We start from the raw sequence: 20,567 nt of genomic DNA, 5'->3' as shown, positions 1-20,567 counted from the left end.
TCCGCCACTCCGCCTGGACTTAGATTTTTTTACTGTTTCCAGTCTTGTATTTTATTTTTGGTTTGTTGTTGTGTAGCTAACTATTTAAACCGATCTGGTTGGGCTTCAGACTCTTTGTCTATGAAGATGATCTTTTTTTTTCTCTTTTTGGTTTTTGTCTAGTTCTTTGAGGTACTAGTAGACTGTTTGGATTGGGTTTTTATTAATCATAACCGGTTGGGCTTCAGACTCAATGTCTGTGAAAGAAACCTTTTCTTTTTTTTCTTTTTTTTGTCTTCACTGTTAGATTTCATTTAAACCTCCATTGCTTCTTAGGAAGCTTGTTTAGATGTATGATAGGAGTATTCGTACTCCAAATGGTAGTATCCATTAGATTGTGCCGCGGCAAGGGTTTCCTCGGGCTGCATTCGCAGAACCTATTCATTTTCTCCTACTTAGAGGTGCTAGTGGTCTATCTAGATTGGGTTAATTTGTCCAAGCTTATTTTTAGCTTTATGTCTAAGCTTTTATTAGCATCATGTCCGTTCTATAACATGTTTCTAGTTTAATGGATGCCGGTTTGTTACAAAAAAAATAAAATAATAATAATAATAATAATTACACCATGGCCTTGTCATGTGCAAAATTTCCAAAATCTTATTCAGAAACATTCTCATTCCTCAAATGTTCAAAGTCTACAACTTATACTAGGGGTGTCAACCCGGTCCGGTTTCTCAATTTTTGGCCAAAACCGGGAACTGAAACCGGAACCGGGACCCCGGTTAACCGGGATCCTAGATACCAATCGGTTCTGATTTTATCTGGTCCGGTAACTGGTTTTTTAAGAAAATTGTTTTTTGGGCTTATTTTAGGTATTGGGCCTAAAATAAGCCTTTTTTTTTTTTTTTTTCATAAGTTGGCTCATTTTTAAATAAAATCTATTAGTTTTTTTGTCTAAATTAAATGAGTTATGTTGTGATTGTTTCAAATAATTATTACAACAATAAATATAAACTACCAACAATAAATACTTTATATATATTCAAACAATATATTTCATTGTGAGCCTAAGAAATTGTAAGAACCAAACTTTACGCAAAGAAAAGCATCAAATAAGTGACCCAATTGACCAAATTTCCAGATGCTTAATACCCCAACATTAGAAAATGAACAACTACTACAATCAATCCAATCAACCCAACATCAGAATTCCATCAAATATTGTTTAGATGTTAATATTATACACTAAAGTAACAATATATATAAATATTACAACAATAAATATAAACTACCAACAATATATATATATATATATATATATATATAATATTTCTTTGTTTTCCATTTTTCCTACTTTCTAAACTGACTGTCTAAAAATTTTAACTTAGCATAATAATATATATATTAAATATATAAATATAATAATATATAAATATTATTAAATAAAATGGAAACCCAGTTCCCGGTAAAAACCGGGTACCAAAAACCAGGTACCGGAACCGGGTACCTGATTTTTGGATTTTTTAAACCGGAATCGGAACTGGGTCCCCAGTTTTCCGGTAATTTTTGACACCTCTCACCTGTACATGTACTGCCAAAGAATGTTGTAAATGTGTATTTCAGGGAAAAAAAAAAAATTGAATTCTTTCAAATATTCAATGCACCTTTTATTAGTCTCCAAGCTCACAAAACCATACATGCCCCACTTCCTGATTTACACTTCACAGCCATTGAGGGACTTCATTTCTGTTCCTTGTTTCCCCTCCAAAGTCCAAACCAAATCTCTTTCCTTACCCTTTTTGAAACCCAAAATTCCCTAATATTTTCCAGCGTTTCCTACCACAAACCGTATAATAAACATGCTGTCCTACAATAATTTGCTAGTATGAAGCATAACAATTAGTAAAGCAATAGGGATGATCAGATGATAAACTGAATGACCGCTAATAGTTACACCAGTAGCCATAGCTAATTGCATTGTTTGAGATTTTGAAGCAATGCTTCCACGCAATACACAAGCACTCCTACCGGAAAAATATAAGCCGTATATAACAGTTATTAGGACACAAATTAGAAAGAACAAGAATGAGAAAATGCACTCTTGACCAAACATATAAGAGCTCAAGATATCTTACATTTGATTGCTCTCAAGACTTTGAACTCGTTGAGGACACGCCACTCTTTGACTGAGAGGAAGCAGTTGAATCATTGCTCTGTGCCTATGAACTTTGGCTTGAGGATGACTCAGCGAAGAAAACTATGTGCTCCTGATTGTCAGCTAAGTGCCTGTGAACTTTGGCTTGAGGGTTACTCGGTGTAGAAAACTATGTGCTCCTGGTTGTCAGCAAACACTTGGAGAGAATTTGGAATCGGGGCCAAGTTCACATCTAAAACTCCCTCAAGAATTTGAACCACCTGACCCATCGGCGGCCTGTTAGTTTCATCATCTTGGACGCACCAACAAGCAACTTTACAAACTCTTGTGAGCTCTTCTACATCAGCGTTTCCCTTTAGCCTGGGATCTAATAGGCTTAGGACATCGCCCCCTTCACCTATTAGGCTTGCAGCCCTAGTTGGGAAGAAACTAGTTTTGCCTTCCGCATATGGCTCAGAGTTTCTCCTTCCCGAGACAAATTCGAAAAGCATCATTCCATAGCTGTAAACATCGGCCTTGGCCGTAATGGGCATCCCTGAAATCCACTCCGGAGCCAGATAACCTCTTGTGCCTCTCATGGTTGTCAGGACTCGGCTGAACTCTCGACCCACAAGCTTTGCCAGGCCAAAATCTGCCACTTTTGGACATAAATTAGCATCAAGAAGAATGTTTTCTGGTTTTATGTCACAGTGTATGATGCACTCTCTGCATTTCTCATGGAGATAAGCCAACCCTCTAGCTGTTCCTATAGCAATCTTGTATCTTGTTTTCCAGTCCAAAAACTTTTCATGGAAAAGATGAGACTCTAAAGAGCCATTTGGCATATACTCATAGACCAGCAACTTTCTAGTACCTTGTGAGCAGAACCCACGAAGCCGAACAAGATTTACATGGTTGACTGTCCCGATTGTTCTGACTTCTGCGCGGAATTGCTTCTCTCCTTGGCTGATGCTTTCAAGTTTCTTGACTGCTATGAGTGTTGAATCGGATAACGTCCCTTTGAAAACAGAGCCAAAGCCTCCTCCTCCCAACTTGTCCGAGAAATTCTTGGTCGCATTTCGCAAGTCTCTGTACCCAAATGCCACCAATGAACCCTCTACTATTTTTCCCGTTCCAACAGCTTCCTTCCTTCGCCAAAAGATTACAACAACAAAAAGGCCTAGCAGAACTGCAACCCGCAGAACGGCTACCCCTGCAACTGAACCCACAACAGCACCAACAATTATCCCCTTATAATTCTTTTTACTAGGAAACTCAGAAGCTGCAAGTTTGAGATACAAAGTTCTCCCATTAGAATCATCTCCTGAGAGTTGTTGCAGATTCAAGAGATCTCCAACCCAAATTGAACAATTATTACTTTCATAAGCATAAGCAGTGCAAGAGCAGTTATTCAAGCAGGTAGATTGACATTCTGCAGCATTTCCAACCCCAACAGATTGTGGTTGTACAGGCAATGCCATGCTGGGCATTTGAAAGAACCTGTCCGCCTGCCTATTAGTAAGATTGGTATACTCACACTGTAAAGCAGTTCTCCTCATGCACCCACCAGAAAAATCTAACAAATTCCAGTCGCTCTGCGACTTCTGAACAAAACCTCTTAAACAGCTACAAAAAGGCAAGGATTTTTCGTTGCAGCTACCAAATGCCCCGCAAAAAGCATAAACCTCACTTTGTGTTTTCGGTTGAACCCAAAACAAATTCCACTGTTTGGTATTTTCTAACCATGTATACTGCTTAATCTGCCCAGAAACATTCATTATAAATCGAGAAAAGGTGGAAGGATCGTAAACAGAGTAGGTGAAATAACTCTCATTTGTATTGTTAACATAACTGAAATTGTAGATATAATTGGAGGTCATTTCAGGAAGTAAGCTAAAAATCTTCCCATCCCAAGCTCCACTAGTCCAATACTGAATGGGCCTATTCCACAGAATAATATACGAACTCGTATTTGGCTGTAGCTCAAGAGAGAAGAGTCCTGATGCAGGATCCTCCTCATTCTTCCATGAAATGAGGCGTTGGTTTTCATTGGTAATTTTGTTGAATCCAAGCTTACTACTAGGAAGCCATGTATGAGTTGGGTGATCAAAACTTTGCCATAAATATTTTGATGAATTAGACACATCTCTCAGAGCAAGATTTCCTTCATCTAGAAGAACGGCTTCTACATGACTTGAAGTGGTGGAGTTTAAATTTGTGGACCAAACTGGAATTTGGATATCATTGAAGAGAAGAACCAAATTACCATCGGAAATTCTTAATACAGAAGAACTACTATCGAAGACTGGGTTATCTCTGTTTGCCACCCAAACTATGGTTTGTTGGGTTGGGAATTTACTCATACTGTTCCAAATTCCTATGTAGTATTTAGAAGCGTTACCTGGTTTGAAGAAACCCAGTACAAAGTTCCCATTTGCAGAGACAATGGTTTGGTGAGCGGTGATAGATTCCTTGGCAGAGATGGTGTCAGCTCCAAGGGAAAGATGGTTGTTGACAGACAAGCCGAGGAAGAGAAGAGAAAGCATGAGCCATGAATTCTTCTTGGTATCCATGGTTGCAAAGAATTTTTGCTAGAGAGAAAGAATCCTGGAAAATACCTGTATCGCTTCTTGGTTGCCTGTGTTGAACAGAGTCAACGGACTAATACGCCCTTGAAAATATCAGTTAATTAGCTTGTGTTGAAAAATATTTTTTCCCCAACTTTTCCGAGGAAGCCCAAATCACGGGGAGATGATTGTTTGTTTTTTATCGGTGAGGTGTTAAGGGTGAAAGTAGATGATATAATTTTCACCGAACGAAGTTATACTTCACAGTGGAGGTAAAGAAATTCATTCAATTTATTCTATTAAAATAATATGTTTTTACAAATACCTATTAATCTTATATGCGTTTTTAAAAATGTATGTCATGGAGAGGTTAGTTGGTCTCACACGGAAACCCGGATCAACAATGCCTGTAAGGTAAGAAATAGAGAATGGTCAAAGTGACCCACCGGTAGTCTTAATTGAAGTGAGTCAGACACCAAGCCTTGAAGCAACAATCCCTACAACAAAGTAGGGAAAAGAGAAATGTCAGAGTGATCCGCTGGTGATCCTAGCTGAAGAGGTCAGTTGGTCGCACGCATAGCACTATATGGGGGTGTTTGTTAAACACCCCAGCACTGTTCATTTTACAGGACACTGTTCATAGATAAAAAAAAAAGAAAAAAATAATAATAATAATTTGTATGGAAAAATGAAAAAGTGGTATTGAGAAATAAAAAATTTTGTTTTGTAGTGATTTTTTTATTTGAATAATAATAAAAAGTAAATGATTAGATATAAAAAGTGAGTGATTTGATATAAAAGTAATAATATTTTTTTGGGAAAAAAATGAAGTGAATAGTGTGGTGGATGTGGGGAATGTGAGGGAGTTTAACAAACACTCCCATTGACAATGTCTGCAAGGTAGGGAAAAAAAAAATGTCAGAGTGACCTGCCGGTGGTCCAACGTGGGTCACTCTAATGCCTATGTTAGTGAATGACTTTGAGAAGTAAATCAAGCAAATAATGTGTGTTTGATAAGGATAATGGGCGTTCCTCTCAGTGATCCAACCCCTTTCCTTTTTATAGAATTTCTCGTGCACACTCAATTGCATAAAGAGATTCTAGGATTCACCAAATTTAATTATGTGGCGCTCACTCTCTTAGCTCACATTTCCGTCATTTTCTAGTCGTATTAAAATGCTAGTAATTTAGGTGGCAAGAACTAGGATATTGTGGATGTTGCTTCTCTTTATGCCCCCTATATCTAATCAATCATGATAAATTTGGTCTAGCTAACCTAATCGAGTTAGGTCTGGTCGCCCTAGATTAGCTCAAGCTTAGTCAACCTAACATAGATGACGTACAACTAGCTTGTAGGCTCCTTTGCTAGTGGGTGTGGCTTAAGGTGCATTTAATGTGGGTTGGTTTAATACCCAAGGAAGGCCTGCTCTCAAAACGTAGGGGTGTACAAGCGGGATGGTTAATAACTACTCACCGCATAATCGACTAGACAAGTTGCAACTAGCTTAGGTTAGAAAAAAGCAATTAATAACCGGTAACCAATTTGTAATAAATATTATATAATTAATAATAACGTCGTCTTGGTATAGGGTTTGAGGCTCTTCTTACTACTTTCTTTTTTTAGTTTTCTCATTCACATTTCACACTTTACAGTCAGACTCTCAAAGCTCACACTCTCTACACGTGCAAACTCACTGAAGCTCCCACCTCGTAGTCACTCCGGCTCTCCCAAGACTCCTAAGTCCACTCTCGACTACTCTCTCTTCAACTTCGGAGGTACGATGTTTGTTTGATTGCTAAGACTGCCCAAACAATATTAGTCGTTCTTGTTGTTTGAATTTGTAATGTTTGTTTTCCCATTCTACTAATTTGGATCGATTTTGTATGGTTGAAAGCCTTAAATGATAGGGGAAACTTCACAAAAGACCCTCAAATTCTCACGCAATTTGAAAAAACCTCTTAAATTTTAAAACTTCTCAATTTTGGCCTCCCCCCCCCCGAACTTTTAGTTTGATGCAATCTACTCCATCAATTTTTGGATGTTAAAGTGTTGATGAAATGACTTTTATACCCCTAAAACTTTTATAAATTTATAAATTTATCCTTAATTTCAAATTGAAAATTAAAAAATTGAAATAAAAAATTGAAGGGTAATGTGGTCTTTTTAATGGTTTCTGTCCGGACTTAACAAAAAAAAAAATTAACGGAGGGGTCAATTGCATCAAATTGAAATTTCAGGGAGTGAAATTGAGAAATTTTAAAATTTAGAGGGCCTTTTTAATTCGTGTGGTAATTCAAAGATTCTTTGTGAAGTTAACTTTAAATGATAATAGATCGAGTTATTACAAAGCACATTTTCTTTGCTGTGGAAATAGCCATTACTCATTTTATTATATGGCGGCTGGCCTAAAGAAGTCTAAAATAGGCCTTAAAAAGAGGTCTAAAATGCTAAAAGAGGCTCAAAAGACCCATTATTTGAAAAGAAGTTAGCGGTTAATAATTGTCTTCAATAATCACATAATCGCAAATCGCAGCTAATTGACCTAGCAGGTGGAGCTGCGGTTACTTCAAAATAATTATCACTAAAGCAGTTGAGGTGAAAAGGGAATAACCACTACCACAACCGTTTGTACAACCATACCAAAGGGGTTTACTAACTCTAATACCCCACTAACATTACATTGCAACTTAACTTCCACCCATTTGCCTATCATTCGCCACCCCTTCAGCTGGAACCTTGTCCTCAAGGTTCATACTTGTTGCTCTGCCTCTCCTTTGGTCGCCACGACCTCCAATGGGTTGGTCATTCTCAATGAAAAGGAGTTTAGGTGCACGACATTTATGCCCTGGAGTAAATCGTTTATTGCAATTGAAACATAACCCTTTTTTAAGTTTGTTTTGCATCTCCTCTCAACAAAGTTTCTTTACCGAAAAAACGGGTTGAGTGTTAGGGATGTTGCTGCATCACTATCTAGAATGTGAATTGCCCTTTGTACATCCGATTCAGTCAATTGATGTTGCCGGGCCAATCTCTTATCTTGCATTCAGGACATCTATATGGTTTCCCCAGGGACTTGGGTCCAAACATCTTCACCTGTGGGACTATCTTTGTCTTCATTAGATCCTTTTGTTGCTATCCAATAGCCCTATTGGCCAGCCTCTCAATAGTTACTAATAGATACGACCATAGGTACATAACCCGCCAACTTACTAATAACCCACTAACTCACATGGAGTAAAACAGTATATACAAAATGTCACTATTCAAACGTCCTTAATTAAATAGAAATGTTTTTTGGGCGAAAAATGTCATCTTGCAAACATCCTGATTTTGCTTAATTTTTGTAGTGAGAGGATATTCATGTGTATTTTATTATTTTTGTATTATATTTTTTTTCATGGTATTAGAGCTAACATCAGTTTTCGATCCTGTAAATTTTTAATTTTTAATTTTTTTTCTTTTTTTTTTTCTCTCTCTCATCATTTCTCTCCGATTTCACTTATATCATAGCACAAAACGTATTTGGGGATCCATTCAAAAGGGGAAAAAAAAAAATTTGTGCATGACTAGCAACCTGGGTAGGGGTCTTGGTGGTCAAAAACTTCTTTGAAATTCGTTTCCAATCAATCATCGTTCCCAAGCTTCTCCAGATCAGCTAGAAATATATTATGATGCACGCCAGATGAGAAAAAAATAAATTAATCTTTAGTTTTATTTAGATTTTATTGATTAATTAGGTTTTTTATATTGTAAGAGTTTGTACTTTTGTAATTTAATAATGGGTTTGACCCATAGTGGGTTGGAGTTATTTTGTAATTTAATAATGGGTTTTGCTCAAAAGTCAATCAATTTAGAGTTAGAATTTCTCAACGTCTATTTAAATGTTCATTTGTATTCTAAAAAGATTAGATTATGATTACTAAATAAATGATGTTTTCTTGGAGGCATGATTGCTCTCGTCTTCTTGGTGATGAGACTCTACCAAAACTCCATTGTTGACCGGTGAGACTCTGTAAACAGTTTGTATTATTTTTCTGTTATTATTTTTTTTTTTATCTATTTTCTATTGTTCTCTTTCCGTACTGAGTCATATTATATGCTCTGCGTCATTTCATTAAGAGATATTTTCGAGATTAGCAGCGCATGAAGAAAAATCAAAGAGAGTAAACATCAAACAATCTCCCGTGTCTTCTCTGGCATCCTTTCTTGACACAATCTCCACTCGCCTTGTCTCCCACCTCTTTGGCAAACCGTGTCTTGTCCAGTTACTCCACTAGGCCCAACTTTTGGACCCAGGTTCATTTAAGGCCCTTTGTTGGCCTCATTTATGGCTCATAGTTGGCCTCATTTTAGCGAACAATTGGTTTTTATTTTAGCCCATAGTTGACTCCTATTTTAGTTCATAGTTAGCTCTCTTTTAGCCCTTTGTTATTAAAGATCCATCTTTGATCAATGTCGCCAACGGCCTCCAATCACTATTGCTGGCCTCCATTAACACAGCGAGTTTCCTGTCATTGCTGAATTCAAATATTTGAATATATTTAAATTTGATAACCTAAAAAGTAGAATATTACAATCAAATCTAAAATACTGTATTCCTATGGAATAAAATTAACCAGTCAAAAAATTATTCAAACCTTATATTATTTGTAAGAGTGAGAGCTCCACTAATTGTTTATATGAGGTATTGAATTCCTCGAAAATCTTATCATATCTATCAATTCGTGTTAATTATCATCCCATGCTACTATGCATACAAGATTCATGATCAATCAACAATGAACAATGGATTTTACAGTCATGTATTTTGCTTCCTCACTTTTGCCGGACCTAGATCCTCTCCATTTCAAATGAAATGGAGGAGATCCATTTAGTTATTTTTATGAGGCAATTTTGTCATTTTATATTTTTTGGACAAAAATGCTCCCTAATAGTAACTAAATAGATCTCCATTTCATTTGAAATAGAGAGAATGCTTCTCCACTTTTGCAAGCTTTAATCCTATATTTTGCTTCCTCACTTTTGCAAGCCGACGAGTAACAAATTCTCCAATGCAAGCTGACGAGTAACAAATTCTCCAATAAACTTGGCGACATCATGTTTTAGTAAAGACCAACATAAATGATCTTGTAGCCAATGAAAAGGCAAAAGGCAAAAAAAATAAAAATAAAAATAAAAAATAACTCCATTTAATTGTACAAAACCAAATGCAAAGAGCTTTATGAATAGTATCACACAACATGTTTTTAATGGGTAATTCAATCGGTTAGAGTTTATGTTTTATGAAGTTTATATTATTAGTTCAAATCTTTTTTCCACCTTAATCTTTATTTGTGTAGACATGTCAAAAATAAAAATAAAAATATTACCTAACATGTGGCGTCACACTATTCATGAATGCATAATAATTTTAACCTTACTCTCTTTTTTAAAGTTTCTTTCTCGCAACATGGCAATGCTAACTTGGCTGAGCGATGATGGTTGAGCTGCTCACAGTGTTCCTGAAGGAGATACGGTGGAGCTTGCTGGCGACGATGGCCATGCAGGACCCAAGGGTTGAAGGAGATTTGGTGCAGGCTCAGGAGGAGGCACCACGTGTTGCCTCCGTTGATTAGGAAGAATATGATGATGGCAGACGCGATATTATATATGGTTCAGTGACGAGAGAGAGACTAGTTGAGTGAAGAGTAGGGCGATTTGCGATTCGTAGATGAAGGGGAATTTTGGTGATTTGTAGATAATTTTCGTCTGATTTTCAATTTGCAATTTGTGATTTCATCCGATTTCGTTTGATGTTCGATTTGCAATTTCGTCTAATTTGCGATTTGCAGTAATTCGTCTGATTTTTGTTTGAATGAAACATTTTAAAAACGATTATTTTAATTAAATATAGAAGAAATTTAGATAAATGGTTGGATACAAGTTTTGAAATCTTAGGTTTAGAAACGTTCAAAGCCGAAGAAAGATGTAAATGTGTCTTCCAGGTCAATGCATCAGCTCTGCTTTGTTATCGTACTCGCATGGTATTCCACAACAAAATTGAATTCTTTCAAATATGCAGTACACCTTTTATTAGCCTCCAAGCTCACAAAACCATAAATGCCACACTTCCTGATTTACAGTTCACAGCCCAGAACAGCCATTGAGGGACTTGATTTCCCTTCCTTGTTTCCCCTCCAAGCCAAATCTCTTTCCTTACCCTATTGACACCCTAAATTCCCTAATGTTTTCCAGAATTCTGAACACAAACCCTATAATAAACATGCTGTCCTCCATTAATTTGCTAGCGTGAACCATAACAATTAACAAAGTAACAGAGATGATTAGATGATATACTGAATAACCGCTATTAACAACTCCAGTAGCCATAGCCAATTGCATTATTTGATATTTTGAAGCAATGCTTCCATGGAATACAGAATCACTCCTACCAGAAAAATATAAGCCATATAAAACAGTTCTTAGGACACAAATTAGAAAGAACAAAAATGAGAAAACGCGTTCTTTACCAAACATATCTGAGAGCTCAAGATGTCTTCACTTGATTGCTCTCAAGACTTTGAACTCGTTGATGACATGCCACTCTTCGACTGAGAGGAAGCAGTTGAAGAATTGCTCTGTGCCTATGAACTTTGGCTTGAGTGTGACGCGGTGTAGAAATCTATGTGCTCCTGGTTGTCACCAAACAGTACTTGGAGAGAATTTGGAATCGGGGCCAGGTTCACATCTAAAACTCCCTCAAGCATTTGAACTACCTGACACATCGGCGGCCTACTAGTGTCATCATCTTGGATGCACCAACAAGCAACTTTACAAACTCTTGTGACCTCTTCTACATCAGCGTTTCCCTCCAGCCTGGGATCTAACAGGCTAAGGACATTGCCCCCTTCACGTATGAGGCTTGCAGCCCCAGTTGGGAAGAAACTAGTTTTGCCATCAGCATATGCCTCAGAGTTTCTCCTTCCCGAGACAAATTCGAAAAGCATCATTCCATAGCTGTAAACATCCACCTTGGCCGTAATGGGCATCCCTGAAATCCACTCCGGAGCAAGATAACCTCTTGTGCCTCTCATGGTTGTCAGGACTCGGCTGAACTCTCGCCCCACAAGCTTTGCCAGGCCAAAATCTGCCACTTTTGGACATAAATAAGCATCTAGAAGAATGTTTTCTGGTTTTATGTCACAGTGTATGATGCACTCTCTGCACTTCTCATGGAGATAAGCCAGCCCTCTAGCTGTTCCTATAGCAATCTTGTATCTTGTTTTCCAATCCAAAAAATTTTCATGGAAAAGATGAGATTCTAAAGAGCCATTTGGCATATAATCATAGACCAGCAACTTTCTAGTACCTTTGGCGCAGAACCCTCGAAGCCGAACAAGATTTACATGGTTGACTGTCCCGATTGTACTGACTTCTGTGCGGAATTGCTTCTCTCCTTGGCTGATGCTTTCAAGTTTTTTGACTGCTATGACTGTTGAATCAGATAACGTCCCTTTGAAAACAGAACCAAAGCCTCCTCCCCCCAACTTGTCCGAAAAATTCTTGGTCGCATTTTGCAAGTCTCTGTACCCAAATGCCACCAATGAACGCTCTACTGTTTTTCCTGTTCCAACAGCTCTCCTCCTCCTCCTCCTAAGGATTACAACCACAAAAAGGACTACCAGAACTGCTGCAACTGAGCCCACAACAGCACCAACAATTATCCCCTTATTATTATTTTTACTTGAGAACTCAGAAGCTGCAAGTTTGAGATACAGAGTTCTCCCGTTAGAATCATCTCCTGAGAGTTGTTGCAGATTCAAGAGATCTCCAACCCAAAATGAACAATTATTGATTTCATAAGCATAAGCAGTGCAAGAGCAGTTATTCAAGCAGGTGGATTCACATTCTGCAGCATTTCCAACCCCAACAAATTGAGGTTGTACAGGCAATGCCATGCTGGGCATTGGAAAGAACCTGTCCGCCTGCCTATTAGTAAGATTGGTATTCTCACACTGTAAAGCAGTTCTTCTCATGCACCCACCAGAAAAATCTGACAAATTCCAGTCACTCTGCGACATCTTAACAAAACCTTTCAAACAGCTACAAAAAGGCAAGGATTTTCCGTTGCAGCTACCAAATGCCCCGCAAAAAGGATAAACCTCACATTGTGTTTTCGGTTGAACCCAAAACAAATTCCACTGATTGGTAGTCGCTAACCATGTTAGTTGCTTAATCTGCCCAGAAACATCCAACACTAAGTGAGAAAACATGGAAGGATCGTAAAGAGAATAGGTGAAATAACTCTCATTTGTGTTGTCAACAAAACTGAAGTTGTAGAGATAATTGGATTCGTTGAGATAATTGGACCTCATTTCAGGAACTAAGCTAAAACTCTTCCCATCCCAAGCTCCACTAGTCCAATACTGAATGGACCTATTCCACAGAATAATATACGAACTGGTATTTGGCTGTTGCTCAAGCGAGAAGAATCCTGGTGCAGGATCCTCCTCATTCTTCCATGAAATGAGGCGTTGGTTTTCATTGGTAATTTTGTTGAATGCAAGCTTACTACCAGGAATCCATGTATGAGCTGGGTGATCAAAACTTTGCCATAAATATTGTGATGGATTAGACCCATCTCTCACAACAAGATTTCCTTCGTCTAGAAGAACGGCTTCTACTGGACTTGAAGTGTTGGAGTTCAAATTTGTGGACCAAACTGGAATTTGGAACTCATTGAAGAGAACCAACTTACCATCCGAGATTCTTAATACAGAAGAACTTATATCAGAGACTGGTTTATCTCTGTTTGCCACCCAAACAATGGTTTGGGTTGAGACTTTACTTGTACTGTACCACATGCCTATGTAGTATTTAGAAGAGTTACCTGGTTTGAAGAAACCCAGTACAAAGCTCCCACCTGCAGAGACGATGGTTTGGTCACCAGAGAGAGATTGGTTGGCGGAGATGGTGTCAGCTCCAAGGGAACGATGGTTGTTGACAGATAAGCCAAGGAAGAGAAGAGAAAGCATGAGCCATGGATTCTTCTTGGTATCCATGGTTGCAAGGAATTTTTGCATAGTAGGCTTAATAGCTAGAGAGAGAATCCTGGAAAACACTTGTATCATTTCCTTGTGGTGTGTGTTGAAACAGGGGAAGTTGATATAGACTATATAGTCAATTAACCAACTAATACGCCGTTCAAAATATCAGTTAATGAGCTTGTGCTGAAAATTCTTTTCTCCTCAACGACTTTTCCAAGGAACCCCAAATCACGGTGAGATGTTTGTTTGTTTGGTTTTTTTTCATTTTGAGTACGGTGAGGTGTTAAGGGTGAAAGTAGGTGATATAATTTTCACCGAACGAAGTTTTACTTCACAGTGGAGGGAAAGAAATTCATTCAATTTATTCTTTTAAAACAATATGTTTTTACAAATATCTATTAATTTTATATGCGTTTTTAAAAATGTACATCATGAAGAGGTTAGTTGGTCGCACACGAAAACCTGGATCAACAATGCATGTAAGGTAAGAAATAGAAAAATGATCAAAGTGACCCACCGATAGTCCTAACTGAAGATGTCAGTGAGTTAGACACCGAGCCTTGAAGCAACAATGCCTACAAAGTAGGGAAAAGAGAAATGTCAGAGTGACCTGCTGGTGATCCTAACTGAAGAGGTCAATTGGTCGCACACTTAGCCCTATATCAACAACGTCTGGAAGGTAGGGAAAAAAGAAATGTGAGAGAGACCTACCGGTCGTCCAGCGCGGATCACTCTGATGCTTATATCAGTGAATGACTTTGAGAAGTAAATTAAACTGAGAGAATAAGTGTGCTTGGTAAGGAGAATGGGTGTCCCTCTGAATAATCCAACCCTTTCCTATTTATAGAATTTCTCATGCCCAGTCAATTGAGGGAAGAGATTCGAGGCTCACCGAATTTAATTATATGGCACCCACTCTCTTAACTCACCTTTCCGTCATTTTCTAGTTCCATTAGAATGCTAGTAATTCAGGTGGCAAGAACTAGGATACTGTGGATGTTGCTTCTTTTTGTGCCCTTATATCTGATCAGTCATGATAAATTTGGTCCAGCTAACCTAATTGAGTTAGGTCTGGTTGGCCCAACATAGATGACGTACAACTGGCTTGTAGGCTCCTTTGCTAGCCGGCTTGGCTTAAAGTGTAAAGTGTATTTAAGGTGGGCTGGTTTAATATCCAAGGAAGGCCTACTCTCAAAACGTAGGAGTGCACAAGTAGGACGGTTATTAACCGCTAATTTAGGGTCATTCAAGTAGACTCTAACAGCAGCCACCCCTCTCTTTCTTTTTCTTTATATGTATAGTTTTACGTGTGTAGGTGAAAGATAGAGAAATTTTGAAGTTTTTAGATGTGAGTAATTGTTATAAATGCAAATTTTGAGCGCCCATATTTTCAAAATTGGAGACGTTTAAATCGTAACACACTCTTCAAACATTTCTATTCACGCGTGAAAGGCGATGTTTTTCAAAAAGTCACTAATTGGCCTTTTTTTTGTAGTGTCTCTAGCTAGTTCTTTCTTAAGCTAATATATTTAGGTGCAATGTGCAAGGATGTGTATCTACACACAAGTATGTTAATAATCAATGACAAAAATCGTTGCACGAAATAAGGAGAGAGAGAGAGAGCTGGGAGAGGAAAAAATCGTTGAAAAAAACAAAATGTTAAAGAAAGAGAGAGGGAGGGAGAGAGAGAGAGAGAAATAGCAAATAAATCATATAGATATCATCTAGCATATATGACACTGTTCATAAATGCATCTAAAATGCACTTTAGATGGCTAATCTATGTGGGGACACTTTTAATCATTTACTTAGCCATTTTGCATAAAAGTGCAATATGGCTAATCTAATGCGAGTGCTCTAAGAGATAATAATTAAACAATGAAAGTTTATAAAACTAAGCATGGAAGGTTGATTTTTAAAAGGTGAGAGTGGTTTCAAATCGTGCCTACAAGAATTAAACTTGGAGTAAAACTCCTTATTAACACCCTACTTGGCGATAACTCCTACTCACCCGGCTAGAAGATTATTTATATACTAAGGGCATATTTGAGATTGTATTCAAAGTATAGAGCTTTTAAGAGCATGTTTGAACTTGTGTCTGAGAAATAGAACTTTAAGTCAAAAAGCGTTTTTTTGGCAAAAGTTGCATTTTTAAGCTTTTGCCAAAAGTACATTTAGGTCATTTTTAGGCTTTTTGGACCTTTAAAAGCGCTTAATTTTTAGGATTTTTGGGCTTTTTGAGTGTTAAAAGCACTTTTAGGCCTCTTAATCGCAACCCCAAACAGGTCCTAAGTCAAAAAGCATTTTTTTAGCAAAAGTTTCATTTTTTAACTTTTGCCAAAAGTGTGTTTTAGCCATTTTCAAAGTAAAAAATTAAGTCAAAGAAATACTTTTAGAATTTTTTATCAAACATGCCAGTTCTTGTTTGACAAAATATTTTAAATACTAAAAGTACTTTTTAAGCTCTAACGAAATCCTAAATCAGCCTTAAGGGTACCAATGATTATTGGAGTGTTCCGATTTTGTCTATTAACACATTGTGGCTATTGGTCAACAACTTTCCGAGTCTTTTCGTCATCTTCTAGCCCCCATTTTCGGATCTTTTTCCAAAACGCATTGTCGCCACTTAACTAGTAAGTGGAAGACGTAGAAAAGCACAAGCAATGGAAAAAGAAGACGTACTTGATAAAAAGTGAGAAAGTTAAACCACCACAACAGCTATGGCCTTCATGTGACATGGTGTGAAATCATATTGCACTCAATAATGGAAGCATCTGAGTCACACTTTTTTAAAATCCCATTTGGAGTCTGTAGGCTATAAAAGCCCTTCACTTGTAGTTCTGGCCTTTATCAAATTAAATAGCGAAAAACATAGTAAAAGATCATGGATAGCTATTTGTCTCACTCCATGTTCATGCGCTTGCTTTTTCTTCTCTCAATATTGTTCCTTGTTATTTTAACATTTCTTTCTCGCAACATGGCAATGCTGCCTTGGCTGAGCGATGATGGTTGAGCTGCCCACAGTGTTCCTGAAGGAGATCCGATGGAGCTTGCTGGCGACGACGGCCATGCAGGACCCAAGGGCTGAAGGACACTACTTTCACAACGTTCTTGAAGGAGATTTGGTGCAGGCTCAGCAAGAGGCACCACGTGTTGCCTTCGTTGATTAGGAAGAATATGATGATGGCAGACGCGTTATTATATATGGTTGAGTGAAGGGTAGGGCGATTTGCGATTCGTAGTTGAAGGGGAATTTTGGCGATTTGTAGATAATTTTCGTCTGATTTTCAATTTGCAATTTCGTCTAATTTGCAGTAATTCGTCTGGTTTTTGTTTGAACGAAAAATTTTAAAAACTATTATTTTAATCAAATATATAAGAAATTTAGATAAACTGTTGGACACAAGTTTTGAAAAGTAGTTAACTAAAATCGTAGGTTTTGAAACGTTCAAAGCCAAAGCATGTTGTAAATGTGTCTTCCAGGTCAATGCATTAGCTCTGCTTTGTTATCGTACTCGCATGGTATTCCAGAAAAAAAAAAATTGAATTCTTTCAAATATGCAGTACACCTTTTATTAGCCTCCAAGCTCACAGAACCATAAATGCCACACTTCCTGATTTACAGATCACAGCCCAGAACAGCCATTTAGGGAATTGATTTCCCTTCCTTGTTTCCCCTCCAAACCAAATCTCTTTCCTTACCCTATTGACACCCTAAATTCCCTAATATTTTCCAGAATTCTGAACACAAACCCTATAATAAACATGCTGTCCTCCATTAAATTTGCTAGCGTGAACCATAACAATTAACAAAGTAATAGAGATGGTTAGATGATATACTGAATAACCACAAATAACAACACCAGAAGCCATAGCCAATTGCATTATTTGATATTTTGAAGCAATGCTTCCATGGAATACACAAACACTCCTACCAGAAAAATATAAGCTATATATAACAGTTATTAGGACACAAATTTAAAAGAACAAAAATGAGAAAACAGATTATTTACCAAACATATAAGAGCTCAAGGTGTCTTCATTTGATTGCTCTCAAGACTTTGAACTCGTCGATGACACGCCACTCTTCGACTGAGAGGAAGTAGCTGAAGCGTTGCTCCGTGCCTGTGAACTTTGGCTTGAGGATGACTCAGTGAAGAAAACTATGTGCTCCTGGTTGTCAGCAAATACTTGGAGAGATCTTGGAATCGGGGCCAGGTTCACATCTAAAACACCCTCAAGGATTTGAACTACCTGACCCATCGTCGGCCTGTTAGTTTCATCATCTTGGACGCACCAACAAGCAACTTTACAAACTCTTGTGATCTCTTCTGCATCAGCGTTTCCTTCCAACCTGGGATCTAATAGGCTAAGGACATCACCCCCTTCAGCTAAGAGGCTTGCAGCCCGAGTTGGGAAGAATCCAGTTTTGCCATCTGCTGAAGGCTCAGAGTTTCTCCTTCCCGAGACAAATTCGAAAAGCATCATTCCATAGCTGTAAACATCAGCCTTGGCCGTAATGGCCACCCCTGAAATCCACTCCGGAGCAAGATAACCTCTTGTGCCTCTCATGGTTGTCAGGACTCGGCTGAACTCACGCCCAACAAGCTTGGCCAGGCCAAAATCTGCCACTTTAGGACATAAATAGGCATCAAGAAGGATGTTTTCTGGTTTTATGTCACAGTGTACGATGCACTCTCTGCACTTCTCGTGGAGATAAGTCAACCCTCTAGCTGTTCCAATAGCAATCTGGTATCTTGTTTTCCAGTCCAAAAACTTTTCATGGAAAAGATGAGATTCTAATGAGCCATTCGGCATATAATCATAGACCAGCAACTTTCTAGCACCTTCAGAGCAGAACCCACGAAGCCGAACAAGATTTACATGTTGGATTGTCCCGATTGTACTGACTTCTGTGCGGAATTGCTTCTCTCCTTGGCTGATGCTTTCAAGTTTCTTGACTGCTATGAATGTTGAATCGGATAAGGTCCCTTTGAAAACAGAACCAAAGCCTCCTCCCCCCAACTTGTCTGAGAAATTCTTGGTCGCATTTTGCAAGTCTCTGTACCCAAATGCAACCAATGGACCCTCTACTGTTTTTCCTGTTCCAACAGCTCTGTTCCTTCTTCTAAGGATTACAACCACAAAAAGGCCTAGCAGAACTGCTGCAACTGAGCCCGCAACAGCACCAACAAGTATCCCCTTATTATTCTTTTTACTTGAGAACTCAGAAGCTGCAAGTTTGAGATTTAGAGTTCTCCCATTATGATCATCTCCTGAGAGTTGTTTCAGATTCAAGAGATCTCCAACCCAAAATGAACAATTGTTGCTTTCATATGCATAAGCAGTGCAAGAGCAGTTATTCAAGCAGGTGGATTCACATTCTGCAGCATTTCCAACCCCAACGGATTGTGGTTGTACAGGCGATCCCATGCTGGGCATTGGTAAAAACCTGTCCTCGAGCCTATTAGTAACATTGGTATTTTTACACTGTAAAGTGGTTATCCTCATGCACCCACCAGAATAATCCAATAAATTCCATTCGTTCTGCGACTTAGGAACAAAGCCTTTCAAGCAGCTACAAAAAGGCAAGGAATTTGGGTTGCAGCTACCAAAAGCCCCGCAAAAATCATAAACCTCGCATTGTGTTTTCGGTTGAGACCAAAACATATTCCACATATTGGTATTGTTTAGCCAGGTCAGTTGCTTAATCTGCCCAGAAACATCCATCACGAATCGAGAAATGATGGAAGGATCGTAAACAGAATAGGTGAAATAACTCTCATTTGTGTTGTTAACATAACTGAAGTTGCAGATATAATTGGAGTTCAATTCAGGAATTAAGCTAAAAATCTTCCCATCCCAAGGTCCACTAGTCCAATACTGAATGGACCTATTCCACAGAATAATATAGATAATGGTATCTGCCTCTGGCTGAAGATTGAAGAGTCCTGGTGCAGGATCCTCCTCATTCTTCCATGAAAAGACGCGTTGGTTTTCATTGGTAATTTTTTTGAATGCAATCTTACCACCAGGAAGCCATGTATCAGTTGGGTAATCAAAACTTTGCCATAAATATTTTGATGAATTAGACCCATCTCTCACAACAAGATTTCCATCATCTCGAAGAACAGCTTCTACAGGACTTGATGAAGTGTTGGAGGTCAAATTTGTGGACCAAACTGGGATCTGGGACTCATTGAAGAGAACCAAATTATCATCCGAGATTCTTAATACAGAAGAACTTTTATCAGAGACTGGTTTATCTCTGTTTGCCACCCAAACTATGGTTTGGGTTGAGACTTTGCTGAGACTGTACCACATGCCTATATAGTAGTTAGAAGAGTTACCTGGTTTGAAGAAACCCAGTACAAAGCTCCCACCTGCAGAGACAAGGGTTTGGTCACCAGAGAGAGATTGGTTGGCAGAGATGGCAGAGATGGTGTCAGCTCCATGGGAAAGATGGTTGTTGAGAGAGAAGCTCAGGAAGACAAGAGAAAGCATGAGCCATGGATTCTTCTTGGTATCCATGGCTGCAAAGAATTTTAGCAGAGTAGCTAGATCTTCTGAGGAACAATAGCTATGTTTGGCGAGGGAAGAGCCCCGCACTGCACCGTTCCAGCTACAGTGCCAATTGACACGTGGCAGCAGAAATTGATTTTTTTATCTTAATTTTTTTTTTTTTTTTAAATCAAAATATTAAAAAAAAAAAAAAAAAAAAAAAAAAAGAAAAAGAGGAGACCGCTGGGGTGGTTCCAGCCACCCCTTGGCCAAAATGGGGTGGCCGGACCACCCCATTTTTGGCCAAGGGGGTGGCTGGAACCACCCCCTGGCCGATCTGGGGGTGGTCGAACCACCCC

General features: G+C 38.4%; 3 pseudogenes; all 3 read right to left on the bottom strand.

The window, feature by feature from the left end:
- Positions 1 to 2,015: 2,015 nt before the first annotated feature.
- LOC132181700 (G-type lectin S-receptor-like serine/threonine-protein kinase At2g19130) lies at positions 2,016 to 4,752 on the bottom strand (annotated as a pseudogene).
- Positions 4,753 to 11,045: 6,293 nt separating this feature from the next.
- LOC132182572 (G-type lectin S-receptor-like serine/threonine-protein kinase At2g19130 pseudogene) lies at positions 11,046 to 13,722 on the bottom strand (annotated as a pseudogene).
- A 3,839-nt stretch (positions 13,723 to 17,561) lies between these two features.
- On the bottom strand, positions 17,562 to 20,271 carry LOC132180769 (G-type lectin S-receptor-like serine/threonine-protein kinase At2g19130 pseudogene; annotated as a pseudogene).
- Between the last annotated feature and the right edge of the window lie 296 nt (positions 20,272 to 20,567).

This window comes from Corylus avellana, chromosome 5, assembly GCF_965113065.1.
Source record: "Corylus avellana chromosome 5, dhCorAvel1.hap1.2, whole genome shotgun sequence".
NCBI classification, from domain to species: Eukaryota; Viridiplantae; Streptophyta; class Magnoliopsida; order Fagales; family Betulaceae; genus Corylus; species Corylus avellana.
This window is presented reverse-complemented; position numbering and strand designations above follow the sequence as displayed.